Here is a 14,899-nt window from a genome sequence, read left to right on the forward strand (position 1 = left end):
AGAATGAATGAAGCAGGAAAGGTGCTGGGAGGAATGAAAAAAGTGTTTAGATGTCGTTCACTTAGAATGGATGTAAAGAGAAGGCTGTATGAGGGTGTTGTGGTACTGACTTCGTTATATGGGGCTGAAACATGGAATATAGGTGTAGCAGAGAGGAAAAGTTTGAATGTAATGGAGATGAGGTGTCTGAGGAGTATGTGTGGAGTGACGCGTATGGATCGAGTGCGAAATGATGAAGTGCGCAGGAGAACTGGAGTTGTTCGGGAGATGGCTGATAGAGTTGAGCAGAGGGTGTTGCGATGGTTCGGGCATATGGAGAGAATGAATAATGAGCGATTGGTGAAAAAGATAACTAGATATGATGTGTGAGGTGTAAGGCTGAGAGGGAGACCACGAATAGGATGGATGGACAGTGTGAAGAAAGCGCTGGATGCGAGAGGGATGTCTGTTGAGCATGGAACAGTGGTTGTGCATGACACAAATAAATGGAGAGAAATTGTGAATGAATAAATGATGACGCAGCCCTGAGGGGATATTTTCCCGCAGTTGGTCTGATCAGCTGGTCAGGTCAGGTGTGAGTAAGGGGATGGGTCTATTATGATGTGGCAGGGGTAAACCAGCTCTGCTGTCGGACCCTGCTACGGATGTCATTGATTGCACTGCGCAGTTGACCCTTGTGCGGTGTGGTGCGGTGAGGATCTGTCCCTTCTTCCCTTTGGGGCTAAGATGCTAATGAATGTGTTTGAATAGATGAGTAAATGGGGAGTGTGTCGTCCTGTCTCGGCTGCCTCCCTTTCCTTAGGAGAAGCAGCCTAGGTATATAGATAGATAGATGGATGCCTACACCCTGCCATTTGCTGGTATCTCTTGCCTAGAAAATTTTGGGTCTTATTTCTCAGTTAGTTTTATTATTCGACGAGTAGTGCTGGAGAGGGACGTCTTCATGCGGTGGCACTATTATACCCAGGCAGCTCTGCCATCCCTATCCCTGGAAAGGAGGGTATTTGACTGCAGGAGAAAGGTAATGTCAGCCTGTGTCCAATGGATTCAACTCCAGTTGAGCCTGACATCACAGCAACATCAGCAAAAATCCAATGGGATTTTTATCTATCTTTCAGTTTAATTGTCAGTCTTTCAGTTTATCTATAGCCAGACGCCCCAACTCCATAAGCGGCAGCCACAGACAGATTGCCATCATTTGTCACCTTGTCCTCTGCCATCTGTCTGTCTTCTCTCCAGTTCACAGCCTTCACTCTCAAATACCTTTGCACTCACTCTCTGTCCCTTCCTCCCCATCTCCCCCTTCATCTCACCCATAGACACTCTACTTGTCAATCTCGCATTCCCTACACTGAATAAACCTTTTGGTAGGAAGAAGATGCGCAAAATATCAAAATAACTGTACTAAGAGATGTTTTAACCCGCCGCATCCCGGAGACGTGAATTCACGTCCTCACATGATGTGCACTCATATCCCGGAGACATGAATTAACGCAGCAACATTGCAAGGTCCCTAATTTGCACAATTTTCAATTTTCGCGAGTGATTTCACGAGTGATTTTTGGCACGTATACACGGGACACCTTCCTCTACAAGATGCCAAGCAGGGACAATGCCTTACACCGCATAACCTCTCCCCCCCCCTGCACACCATTGTCTCGGCAATTCACCTGTTACCAGTGACCTGTCCAATAAAGACATTGAGGGCCAGAGTCATTCCCCAATCGATGACAATGTGGAGGACAAAGTTTACATAGCATTAGAGGAAGAAACAGTCAGAAATGATGATCAGGTAATGTGGGAAAAAAAGGTCATGAATGGTGATGAGTTAGTGAGTGAAACAATGCTTATAATGCCTATATTACTGTTTGAAAACCAATATACTCTTGTACTACATATAAATTCGCACCAAGTAAATATAAATACTGTTTATGAGTGGATAATATAGTTACCCTCCCATAGAACTCGTTTTCTTTGGTGCCAGCCTGTTAGAAAACCCAGTCAGGTAAGGAGGTACTCATACCTAGATCGAGTATTTTAAACCTCAGGTGAGCGATTTCCCTATGAATTTTCGATGTTTCTCACCAAAAGCAGATGTTTGAGCCAAAAAAAAAAAAAAAAAGTCCAAAAATGTCTGGACTGGGGCGTACCACTGCCCAGAAAACGTCGGGATGGGGCGGGTTAAATTATTAATCATGTTGGAAAAGAATATTCTTTTTTATACAACACTCCTTTAACCTCTTAAATGCAGGGCGTCACTTTCGTGACGCTCGGGCGCAATGGATCATACCGCGGGGCGTCACTTTTGTGATTCTGTGTTATTTTGAATTATCCCGGGCTTTCAAGTGGTGGCTTGTATCATCTATCAGTACTGCCGATGTCCAACACTAGTCAGCACTCCAAATCTCATCTGTACTCCCATCCATTGTTGACATTTTAGCGATTTTCCCCCGTTCCTGACTCCCCTCCCTACCTCCCCTCCATTACCCTGTCCTCTCACCTCCCCGGCTGCGCTGCGCTAAGCAAATCTCCCCCGGATTTTTCCACAGATTTCATCCATTGAAATAAGCCCTATGCCCTATACTTATACAAAATAATATATACCAAAAAAAAAATAAGGTAAGTGATAATGGTATACACCAGGAATTAGCTAATTATCACCTGACAACACCTCACATGCATTCATTCGCTACATTACCACAGTAATTTGCCCTTTGAATTATGCCTTGTAATCTATTTCTGTAATAAAAATATATATCAAAAAGGAAGAGAGAAGCCTGAGTGACATTTACATTCACCCGGAACTACCTATTTCTTTATGTATTGCCGAGATTTTCTGCCATTAATTTATTAGCATGTAAGTTGGCAGCTGTCAGCCGCATTGTCACTGTCAACCCTTGCCTTCTCAGATAAGCCATGGCATTTAGTTCCTTGTCCTCCTCTGTGGTCAAACCATGTCGCACTTGCGCCCCGCCATTTCTGCTGCTTCTGCGCCCATTGCAAAGGGCCCCGTGACCTCTACACCCAGAAAAACTCATGGGGGAACCAGGAAAGGACTAAGTGACTCTGCAGTGGAACGTGAACTAGTGGAATTATCAATGGTGATGATGGATAGTGATTTTGACCCTTCAGGGGATTCGTGTGATGAGCCGGGTGAGGAAATCATGCCAGAAACTACTAGTACGAGTGCTTCAGTGTCCCAAGTTATCCCTAGCTCCAAGGGAAAGGAGCTGTTAGTGCAGCAAGGGAAGGAATTTGGGAAGAGAGTGAAAAGGCGGCAGGTTACCCCCGGAACAATGGCCCCATGTGACCCAGCCCGCCATGAGTCCTGAGTTGATTCACCTCCCCGTTCCCCAAGCCCCACTTCACTCATTTCTTCCTCTTCTTCTACTGAATTATCTCCGGAGTCTTTGTCGTCGGAGTCACCACCAGTTTCAACAGTGAAGGCAGGCCGTAGAGGAAGAGGTAAATCCCTGACCCGTAAAAGTAGAGTTGCTAGTAGAGTAAGGGCTGCTAGTGCTGTACAGCAACCCAGGGTCAGTGCGAGTGACCTTGAACGTGATAAATCTGCCTCACAGCCACTCTCCACCCTCACCCACCCTACACCACCACGACAGGGAATCCTGGACGCCTTTGCATGGACGGAAAGGTCCAATTTTGTCCCTGAACATCTCGATTTTGATGAGAGTTCCTCAGGAGTACAACCTGCCTTCACTCTTGACGAGGATGCTGAGTGTGTGGACTTCCTTTTGGCCTTCCTCAATGACGAAGTCATGCAGCACATATGTGATAAGACCAACCGGAATTAATCACAACGTGCTGCAAGTGGTACAGGTGCAGCCAAGATGCAACAGTGGTCCATGCTGGGAGTGCAGGAGCTGTATGTGTTCTTCGCCCTCATGCTTCTCATGCCACACTCAAAGAAGCATGAGTTGGAAGAATACTGGTCCATGGACCCCTTACTACCTTCACCCACCTTCAATAAGTACATGGCCAGAGATTACTTCCGGAACATCATGGGAAACCTGCACTTTGCCGACAACGATGTACCTTCCCAAACCGACCCACTCTGGAAGATCTGGGAGATTCTGAGCAGAATGAAGGATAAGTTTATGACATTCTTCCACCCCTTTCAGAAGGTTGTCATTGACGAATCCTTGGTTTTGTTCAGAGGACGTCTTAGGTTTGTGCAGTACATTCCAAGCAAACGCCATCACTTTGGAATCAAGTTCTTTGTACTGTGCGACTATAAGAAGGGGTACATCCTTGACTTCGTCATTTATTCAGCCAGCGCTGTCAATCTTCATAAAACACACCCCTTTGGCTTCTCAGGCTGTGTAGTGAAAGTGCTCCTTGAAAGGTATTTTGGTGGGAATCATGTGCTGTATACATACAACTATTATACAGCACCGAAACTTGCCAAATACCTTTCAGAGCACGGCATCGGCTCCTGTGGCACTGTGAAGAGTAATCGTGTCCACTTCCCTAAATTCCCAGAGGCAGAAACCTCGCAGCAAGGAGACGTGCACCTACGCAAGTCTGAGAAGATGCTGGCAATACGGTGGCATGACAAGAGGGTCGTGCACATGCTCACCACCGTACATAAGGGGGAAATAACAGACAGTGGGAAGGTCGACCGTAGGACAGGCGAACCTGTGAGGAAACCTGATGCTGTGTTAGACTACAATATCCATATGCGGCTGGTGGACAAGTCCGACATGATGATTGGAGAGATCGACTGCCTCAGGAAGAATACTAGGTGGTACAGGAAAGTTTTTCTGCATCTCATAGACATGACGATGCTGAACGCCTTCATCCTGTACAAGATGAAGGTCAAGCCACCCAAGTCCTTCTCCCTGAGGTTGTTTGCCAGGACTTGTGTTCAGCAGCTGCTTGAAAGATATGGTAGGGTGACAACAGCAACTCCAAGGTGCCATCCAGCAACACTTCCTGACAGACTTGAGCAGAGGGCGTACATGGATCGGCACAGACTGGTGCAAATGCCTGCCACAGGCAAGAGGAAGGCTGCGATCCGCAGGTGTCAGGTGTGTGCACATACCACCCGACGCACACCTGAGCACAAACGCACCTCTTGGCAGTGCGCTGAGTGCCAGGTTCCCCTCTGTGTTACCTGCTTCTTTGATTACCACAGCCAGAAGCAGTTCTAAAAGTGCAAGTGGGAAAGGAAAGTAATGTGAAAATAATGTGTAAATAATGTGTAAATAGCAAGTGAAAGCAATGGATGTACAGTACATATGATTGAACAGTGTAATATAGTTTTATGTTACTGAAAGTGACAGTGAATAACATAGTGTAAGTAAAATAGAAGTGTAAATATTGAAAATACAATAGAAAATGTCAAGAGAAATGTAAGTAATTAGTAATATAAGAATATGAGTACAAATACATGATGTTATAACAGTGAAAGGGAATCCATGGCTCTCTACGTATTTTACTGAATGAAAAATTGAATGACTTCAGTGACAATAAACTAATACTACTGAAGGAAACTTATGGATAAAGACTCCAGATATATATAAGTGTTATATAGTAATAGAAATATAAAGTGTGAGGGGTTTTATGAATAATAAATGACAGAATACCAACAGAGAACTAGCGCAAGTGGGAAGGTCATACGCGCTCGTAATTTTCATTGCTTTCATAGGGTTTTTTTTTGGAGTATGGATCCCAAACTACTTGATAATCATAGAGTAGTGTTTATAGTGTTAATATCTGGCTGTGGTCATCATAATTCGGGTCGTCGGGAAGTGTAAAATGGAGACTTCTTTACCCAACTTCAGAGGTCTTCACAAGTCCTACGGTAATCGACGAAGGCTCAACAAACATCCCAGAAGAAAGCTGAAGATATGTGCCATAAGCAAATTTAATTTTAATATTCTAGGACTAATAACTGATTTTTGGCAAATATTTTTTGAGAGTCTGTCAGAGCCTGAATAATCCCGCGGGACACACAAAACATTGGGAAACATGCCCGCGGTGTAAGGGTTAAAGACTTCATTGTGACTTCATTCATTTTCTTGTATTTGGTTTACGATGATTCATTGTTGCTGCATTTCATTGTCTCTTTTCTCTTATTATTCTTTTTCTCTTTTTCTTTTATTTCTTTCCGTTCATATATATATATATATATATATATATATATATATATATATATATATATATATATATGTTTTCGTTTTCCTTTTAGCTTCGTTTTTCATATCTCTGTTCGTCTCATTTTTTCCACTTTTGTCTTTTTCTTTTTATCACCTTCTTCAAATTTCTCTTCTTTTGTAGATTTCGTTTTGTTTTCTCTTTCCCTGTTTATATTCTGCCCTCTTCGTAAGACCCCTCACCTTCATCCATCGCCACTGACTGAACTCCATTCCTGGAATGTGCGAGCCAACGTTATTCCTCTCTCTCTCTCTCTCTCTCTCTCTCTCTCTCTCTCTCTCTGCAATTACTTTTATATTACAAAGATTTATGGAACAAGGGATATAATAGCCAGTTTAGTAAATTTAATTAACTCGTTGTGGATTACTACACAGTTCATTCTCTCCGACAAGGACAGTATGTTTTCATCCCTCTTTGTTTGTTTGTTAGTTTGTTTATCTGTTTGCTCGATTGCTCAAAAACTGAAAGAGAGATTTGGACCAAGTTTGGTAGGTAGATAGCCCGTGTCGCAGGGAACAATCGATTAACTTTCGGGACCGATCCGTTTCATAATACAGATTCTGGATCCGGAAAACTTTTTTTGCGACACGGTATTCAGTGATGAGAAAACCCACACCGATTTGAACAGAGTTTTGGAAATTAAGTTGCCCTTGTTGGAGATATGCGCTCCAATGAGTACCCCTTTAGTTACCACGTAGGCTTATTATTCTTACAAGAATTCAAAATACCTGTGTCACTGTGTATCTATCTTTGTATCGATAGATCGATCTGTAGCCAGAAACTCATATCCCGGAAGTAGTGGCCACAAACGAATGGCCTCCATGTCACTCTGTCCTTTGCCATCAAGCGATCTTCTCTCCAATTCACATTGCCCTCACTCATATACCTGTCTACCTCATCCCTCCAGCACACCATCGATATAAAAAAAAAAATCGTATAAAGAATTCATTCATAAAGAACTGCCATAATGCAGTACGACCTAATATTTCCTTTAACTGCGCATCCAGTAAGTAGGGTGCTTCGTTATAAAAGAATTAGCGTATAATCAATTCGCTTCTAAAGAATTTGCGTGGACAAATTTCACATATTAAGAAATCGTGCGACATTCTACGACCTAATAATATTGCCAGAATGTGTGCATTCAAGAAGCCAAACGTCAAACACACGTATACATAATCACTGTGACCAGGAATCTTACGTCAAAATGTTGGCTGTCCTGTTTCGTTCGTTATCCTGTCGTAAAAAGGGGGGAGGGGGGGCTAGGAAGGAGAGATGTTGCTTAAAAAAAGGAAAGATGTGGCCCTTGTAGTCTTGTGCCTCCAGTTGGGATACCTTTACTTGTTTCACTTTAACGTGACTCAGATTTTCATCCTTTTTCCAGCTTATTTCAATGGCAGAAAACGAGTCTAGTATGATTCGACATCCATTCAATAAAACTTCTTCATGACTAGCAACGTGTTCTATTTTTAAATGAACGTTACAACTCAGCAATGAAAATGGAAAGGAGGCAATTTGAGGTCAAGTTAAAAAGAACGGAGTGCAGTTACAGAAGCTGATATTATGCAGCAACAGTATTACCCACACAGGCAGATTGTTGATGAATGAAATTATGTTTAATCACTTGAATACAAACACTTTACCTGTATATGTATTTCATTTTTAATTAATATTGTTTGACTGATTTATTTTTAGAGAAATTAGAGGAGCGTCTAGAAGCACAGGGGTTACTAAAAGACAAATCCAACACCTGCAGCTGCAGAAGTTTTAGGCTGGAAATAAATAAAGTAATTGATATTACTAGGAGATGAAGCACGAGAGTTAAGAACATCGCTGTTGGTCACATTCTCTGATTTGTACTTAACATGTGGACGTCTTTGTTTCAGGACAGGAATCTCATGCTAAAATATCCATATTAGAAGCAACTCTAACACCGAAAACAGTAATAGTTCATGCACCATTCATAACAAAGAATCTGTTCACAGTCTATCAAAGATACCCTTTTCCTTCTAAGAATAAAGACGCCTTGGTCATCATCAGCATCAACACCAACACCGAACTCATCATGGTCTCGAAGAGACAGGACACTGTCACTATAGCTAGTGAATCAACGATTGAACGAAAGTGTCGTACATCCTTACATGCTGTTCACCTTTGTTCTGCACACATTATCGCGTTTCATTCAACTGGAACAGTCCCTTGTGAAATGTCAGTCATAAGAAAATCATGACATTAATCAGCACTGCAACTTCACATTTGCTCTTGATAAACTCACCCACCATCAGTTCATCGGTTATTCACAGTTTTTCCACTCCAGTCATAACACATCAGTTTAGTAATTTGTCCAGATACACCACTATTTCATACTTCAGCATCAGTACTATACATAGTACCTGACTATTGTGCTGTACTTACACCATCTTTGTCCACTTTAGATACAAATAATCACTGTGCCATCCTTAATCAGACGCACAAATACTGTACTTCCAACCTCTGCCTGAGATGGATTTAAACATGAACATAAATATTTAGATGACTTCATCCAAGTTTTAAACTATGCAGTTAATCATTCAAATACTGAAGACCTGGGAAGAATTGAGTATAAGTATGTTCAATCCATATTATGTGGAGGAATAGACTATAGCACTAGCAAGCAGGGCAGTACTCCCAAGGTGGATGGAAAGCTGATGACATGGAGAGCTGGAGCTCCCGTTTCATCAGCCCTCGGGACTAGGTCCCGACCATCCCCCTTTGCTGAAATTTTTCAGTGTCTCAGTAACACAGAGAGTAGGCCAGCATGCTCTCCAAAACAAGTTTCTCTAACTATCGACACCAAACTACAGTACATGCACAGTAAACACCACAGTTCCTTTTCAAAATTAAAAAAAAGAAAGAAATGGCGTCGAATAACGTAGCCACGGAGTCCCCGGGGGGGGGGGGGACCATTAATGTCCCCACCTTCTGCCCCTCTCCCGGTGACGACTCAAGATGCCTGGAACCACTGTCTGACTCTCTTCTTCATTTCTGCAACATTCGCGGCCTTTCCTCTAACATTCGCTCTGTTGAGCATCACCTCTCCTTCTCTAAGCCTTACCTTCTTTTTCTAACTGAGACTCAGCTGTCTGAGGCAACTAACAGCAAACCCTTTTCTGTATCCTCCTACTTTCTCTATACTCATTTCAAAGCCAAAGGTGGCTGTTGTGTATATATACGCAAAAACTTATCTTGCTCTCGTGTTCCTGAATTCGATACTTTAGAATTCTCTACACTCTGGCTTCGGCTTTCCTGTCATTCTCTGACTAAGCATATCTGTGTTGTTTACTTATCTCCTAATTCTACTGACCATCAAAAATTCTTTGACGATCTTACATCTACAATGGAACACAATCTATCCATTTCTCCAGTCTCTGCAATCTCCATTCTTGGAGATTTCAATGTTCATCACCACTTTTGGCTCTCCTCTCCTTTCACTGATCCACTTGGTGAAGAAGCCTACACCTTTTCTATCGTTAACGACCTAGAGCAGCTTGTACAGCACCCTACCCGTATTCCTGATCGCCTTGGAGATAGCTCCAACATACTTGACCTCTTCCTAACAACTAAGCCTTCTGCTTACACTGTTAATCTTTTCTCTCTGTTGGGCTCCTCCAATCACAACCTTATCACCTTAACCTGCCCTATTGCTCCGGTACAGCTTGCAGACCCTCCAAAGAAACGTTGACTGTGGCACTTTGGAGCTGCTGATTTGGAGGCCCTCAGGCAGTACTTATTTGATTTTCCCTGGAATGTTTATTGCTTCCATTGCTGGGAGCCATCTGGGTGTGCCTTGTGCATTACGGACGTTATTCTCTCGGGCATGGAAGCATACATTCCTTTCTCATATCCTTTGACTAATACACGAAAGCCTTGGTTTAATCACGCATGTTCTAATGCTGTCCGCAACAAGGAAAGGGCCTATAAAAGGTACCGGAGCCAACCCACCACTGAATCACATCTTTTATACGTTTCTGCCCGGAATCGTGCTAAGTCTTTTCTTTGCTCTGCTAAAAATAATTTCATCCGTACAAAGTGCTCTCAACTCTCTAACTCGAATTCTTCCCGTTCTTTCTGGCACCTTGCCAAACACTTTTGTAACAACTTTACCTCATCATCCTTCCTTCTTTTCTACTCTGATGGCTCTGTAACTATTTCTTCTACTGATAGAGCAGATCTCTTTGCTCAGACTTTCTTCTCCAATTCCACCTTAGACGATTCCTGTGCTGTTCCTCCATCACTTCCCCACTCTGACTTGCTCATGGCTGACATTAAAATTTCTTCAGCTGATGTATTTTCTGCCATCACAGGCCTCAGTACTAATAAGGCATATGGGCCTGATGGAGTCCCTCCTGTTGTTCTCAAGAACTGTGCTTCTGTGCTTACACCTTGCCTAGGCAAACTCTTTCACCTTTGTCAATGAACTTGTACCTTTCCTTCTTGCTGGAAGTTTGCTCTCATTCAGCCAGTCCCAAAGAAGGGTGACCATTCCCAACCCTCTAACTATCGTGCAATTACTTTAACATCCTGTATTTCAAAAGTTTTCGAGTCTATTCTTAATGGAAAAATTTTAAAGCATCTTTCCTATCACAACCTTCTTTCTGATCGTCAGTATGGGTTCCATCAGGGACGCTCCACTGGTGATCTTCTCGCCTACGTTTCAGACTCCTGGTCATCCTCCTTTCGGGACTTTGGCAAAAGCTTTGCCATTGCACTTGACATCTCAAAGGCTTTTGATCGAGTCTGGCATAAATCTTTCATTTACAAATTGCCCTCTTATGGTTTCTGTCCTTCTATCTGTGCCTTCATCTATAGCTTCCTTTCTGGTCATTCTATAGCCGCTGTTGTAGACGGCCATCGTTCTTCTCCTAGATCTATTAACAGTGGTGTTCCTCAGGGCTCTATCCTATCATCAGTTCTCTTCCTTTTATTCATCACTGACCTAAGCTGTACATCTATCCTTATCCACTCATACGCTGATGACTCCACCCTTCACCTTTCCATTCGATTCCCACAACGTCCATCTCAGCAGTTTCTTCAACAAACAAGGGATGAGGCTATGGCACATCTAATGTCTGACTTGGCTCGTATCTCTGACTTGGGTAAAAAATATCTGGTTGTTTTTAATGCATCAAAGACTCAGTTTTTGCACCTATCAACCCGACAAAATCTTCCACAGGTATACCCACTAATGTTTAATAATATTTAGCCTAATCCTGCATCATCGTTGAACATGCTTGGGGTTTCATTTACTCGGGACTTATCTTGGAAAGATCATATTACATCTCTTGTAAAATCTGCTTCCAAGAGATTGGATGTGCTAAGCCGCCTCCGTTCCTTCTTTACCCCTGCACAATTGTTGACTCTATACAGGGGTTTTAGCCATCCCTGCGGGGAGTACAACTCTCATGTGTGGGGAGGCTCCCCACATACAGCTCTTCTCAATAGGGTGGAGTCAAAGGCTTTTCATCTCATTAACTCTTCTCCTCTTACTGGCTTCCTTCAACCTCTGTCTCTTCACCGCACTATTGCATCTTTATCACTCTTCTGTCGCTACTTCAATGGTCACTGCTCCTCTGAACTGTCTGCATGCATTCCTTCACCTCTACAACTGGCGCGTAGCACCCGTCTAGTAGCAAACTCTCACCCCTTTTCTGTCGAACTCTCTAATGCCAGAGTTAACCGTTACTCCCAGTCCTTCATTTATGCAACAGGTTAACTCTGGAACTGTCTCCCTCTGTCTGTATTTCCTGCTTCCTATGATTTCAAGTCTTTCAAACGCAGTGTGTCTAGGCATCTCGAAGTGAATGGATCTTGAATTTGGCTCTCTCTTATATTTTGTTTTTCTCTTGGAAGGAACAGTTATGCGGGCTCGTTGCCTTTGGTTCCTACTTCCTCATATAAAAAAAAAAAATGCCCAGCTCCAGTTTTCTTTATAATCTTTTCCATTGTAGTTAGTATATTACTATTGGCTATGCACAGAATGCAAGCAATGATTTCAAACATGGAATCAGTATTTATGGAAGGAAGAACAAACATTCAAGTGAGACCCCCTGAGTGAAATGTGTATAGTATGTAAATACTGTAAATTATACATACAAAGAAAAAAATTGGAAATTGAAGGAACTTATGGGGTAACATATTATGTGATATTAATCTAATCCTGCATAAATGATGAACTGATAATGAATCCATTGCATATAAAGATATTAATATATTTCATTTATAGAGAGGTAACAGGTACATTACATATGACTGATTCATACTATAGTCTTGGCATGATACTGCCATTATATATCTATTGTATAAATGCATATACAGTATACATTATCACTACAATGCAGTGTTCTATATTCAGTTTTTATTTCCATGTATTTACTCCATACTGTGTGTTATGGTCCAACAATATTATTTTGTCTATACTTTATTGTAAGGAATACCGTGTATTAATAGGTTATGACGGAATATGTAATTTGTTACTACATGCTGTTGTAGGTACACCAGCTAGGCATGACCCAGCAATGTCAGGACACTCAAATATCATAACACACTACATAATGGCTAGTAATGTATATATTGTTAATATATAATACAGAGCTTAGAAGAAATTCGTGAATAAGAGAGAGGTCTAGAGGAAAGAACACTGCACATTCTGAAGCTGGAAATTTCACTCACAGCACAGTATGACGCCTGATGGAAACTTCCACAGGCTTGGAAAGTTACACACACACACACACACACACACACACACACACACACACACACACGCGCGCGCACGCGCGCCCTTATGCATGACACAACCAGTCATATACAGGGGAAATGGGAGAGACAGGGGAGAAGGGGTTAGGAGAGAAGCAGAGACGGTGGGAAAGGCAGGAACAGAGTGCAACGGAGTTAGCAAGCATAAAACTGCTCTCGCCTCAGTATTGCTCCTGTGAGATCCTCCCCTCTGAAGAAATAAACCTCAGACTCATCTTTATCTTTCTCCTGCCGTCCACGAGAAGAAAAACGAACATTCCTTCTTAAAATCCATACAATCTACCGTACCTTTGGAAACGCTCGGTGACAGCTATGATATTTCTATCCTTTGAAGAAATGAAAGGACCGACAAAATCAAACTGCTGTAGGGAATAGATTGTATTTTAGCTGCTGGGGATGTGCAAGAACTGGGAACACTTAGCCACCTCACTATGATGTATTTTATATCTGATTCTTGCTGTGACCAGACCATTTTATTCAGCATTGAAGACACTTTTACAAATGAGAGGAATTATGCCTTCATTAACCCCTTCACTGCTAGACATCCTTCCTAACCTGAATAAATTCGTCAGATGGTGGCAGAAGTAAGACACAAAATTATGTCATCGGAATGAAGGGATTAACTGATAGGGGATGTGGATAGACTGGGAAGATACTAAAGCTATATTAATTATATTTTAACATGCAGTAAATTTTCCGTCCCTCTACTTTATTATTGAGTTATAACAGGTGGTGGCTGAATCGGTAGAGAGGCGGCCTGCAGTCCTAATGGACCCACGTTCGAATCCCGGCTGGGCCAGGGAATAGTTTAAGGATCTGAATTTCATAAAAAATGCAGACTTTCCTGATCTACCAGATGACCCGCCGACATGTCGTACAAATACCCCCGCTAATACCAATACACCAGTCCCGTATGAGACAGCCCTAGCATGTATTCAATATGGACGGTGAGTGTTAGCGCCGAAGTGGTGACATGTGGAGATGTAGGAGGACTACTGGGCCCCAAGGAGAACTACTGGGACTTGGGAATAGGCCCTGAAGCCTTTGCCCAGAGTCGGACACGTTAAAAAAATAATAATAATAATAATACATTGCAACAACAGATTTGTGCTAGAATATGATGTTAGTCAATAAAAACTGCAATGAAAACTATGCTGAGACATAGCATTGCCTTTTTTTCCTGTCACTGAACTACATGAAAAGCGCTAACAAATGAATAAGATGAAACAGTATTGGGAAGATGGGGGGACTGAGGATAATTGATTGGCCGGGGTAGGAGGATGCATTTTGATAGATAGAGAAGTGAAAGGTCTGTTAAAACTCAAGCAATTAAAATAATATAGCAAGTTAAACTGCCAAAGATCACTAACACATTTCAGATCGGTTGATGGCCAGGTGTTGCCAGATTGGAGTATAAAGGAAAGCAGACAGCAACAGCTCTGTTGGTCATTTCGTGGTTGTTTTGTATGAGCATATGCAAGGTTATAACTAAAGAAATTTTTTATTAGTTAAAGAGGGGAGGATAGCAAGAAGGTTCCCCCCTCACCCACCAAACCCTCCAGTCGAAGCCTGCAGGAAATAGTGAGAATGACCACTGTGCAACATAGAAAAGCTATCATGGAAATTTCATAGACTTGAAGGAAAGGACATCTTGTAAATCTGCACTGCTTACCTGGAAAGGAAAGGAAAATCAAGTAATCAAAGTTGTTCTGCAGTTGTATCCTCCTGGCTCTGGAAAGAGAAAACAAAGGTAAAAACTCGTATATAACACAGAGGTATTACCCAGGAGTGAACATACTTAGCTTGGAATTAGAAAACATATAGGCCTACTTATCCATGCGATTTTTTTTAGTGTTAGTACGTCATCGCAGTTTACTACACTGGAAGGCAGTTTCTTCCATATACTGAGAACTCTGTTAAAGAGGAAATGTTTTTC

Source organism: Coenobita brevimanus, chromosome 43 (genome assembly GCF_032717465.1).
Source record: "Coenobita brevimanus isolate Jiangsu-jjx chromosome 43, ASM3271746v2, whole genome shotgun sequence".
In the NCBI taxonomy this organism is placed as follows: Eukaryota; Metazoa; Arthropoda; class Malacostraca; order Decapoda; family Coenobitidae; genus Coenobita; species Coenobita brevimanus.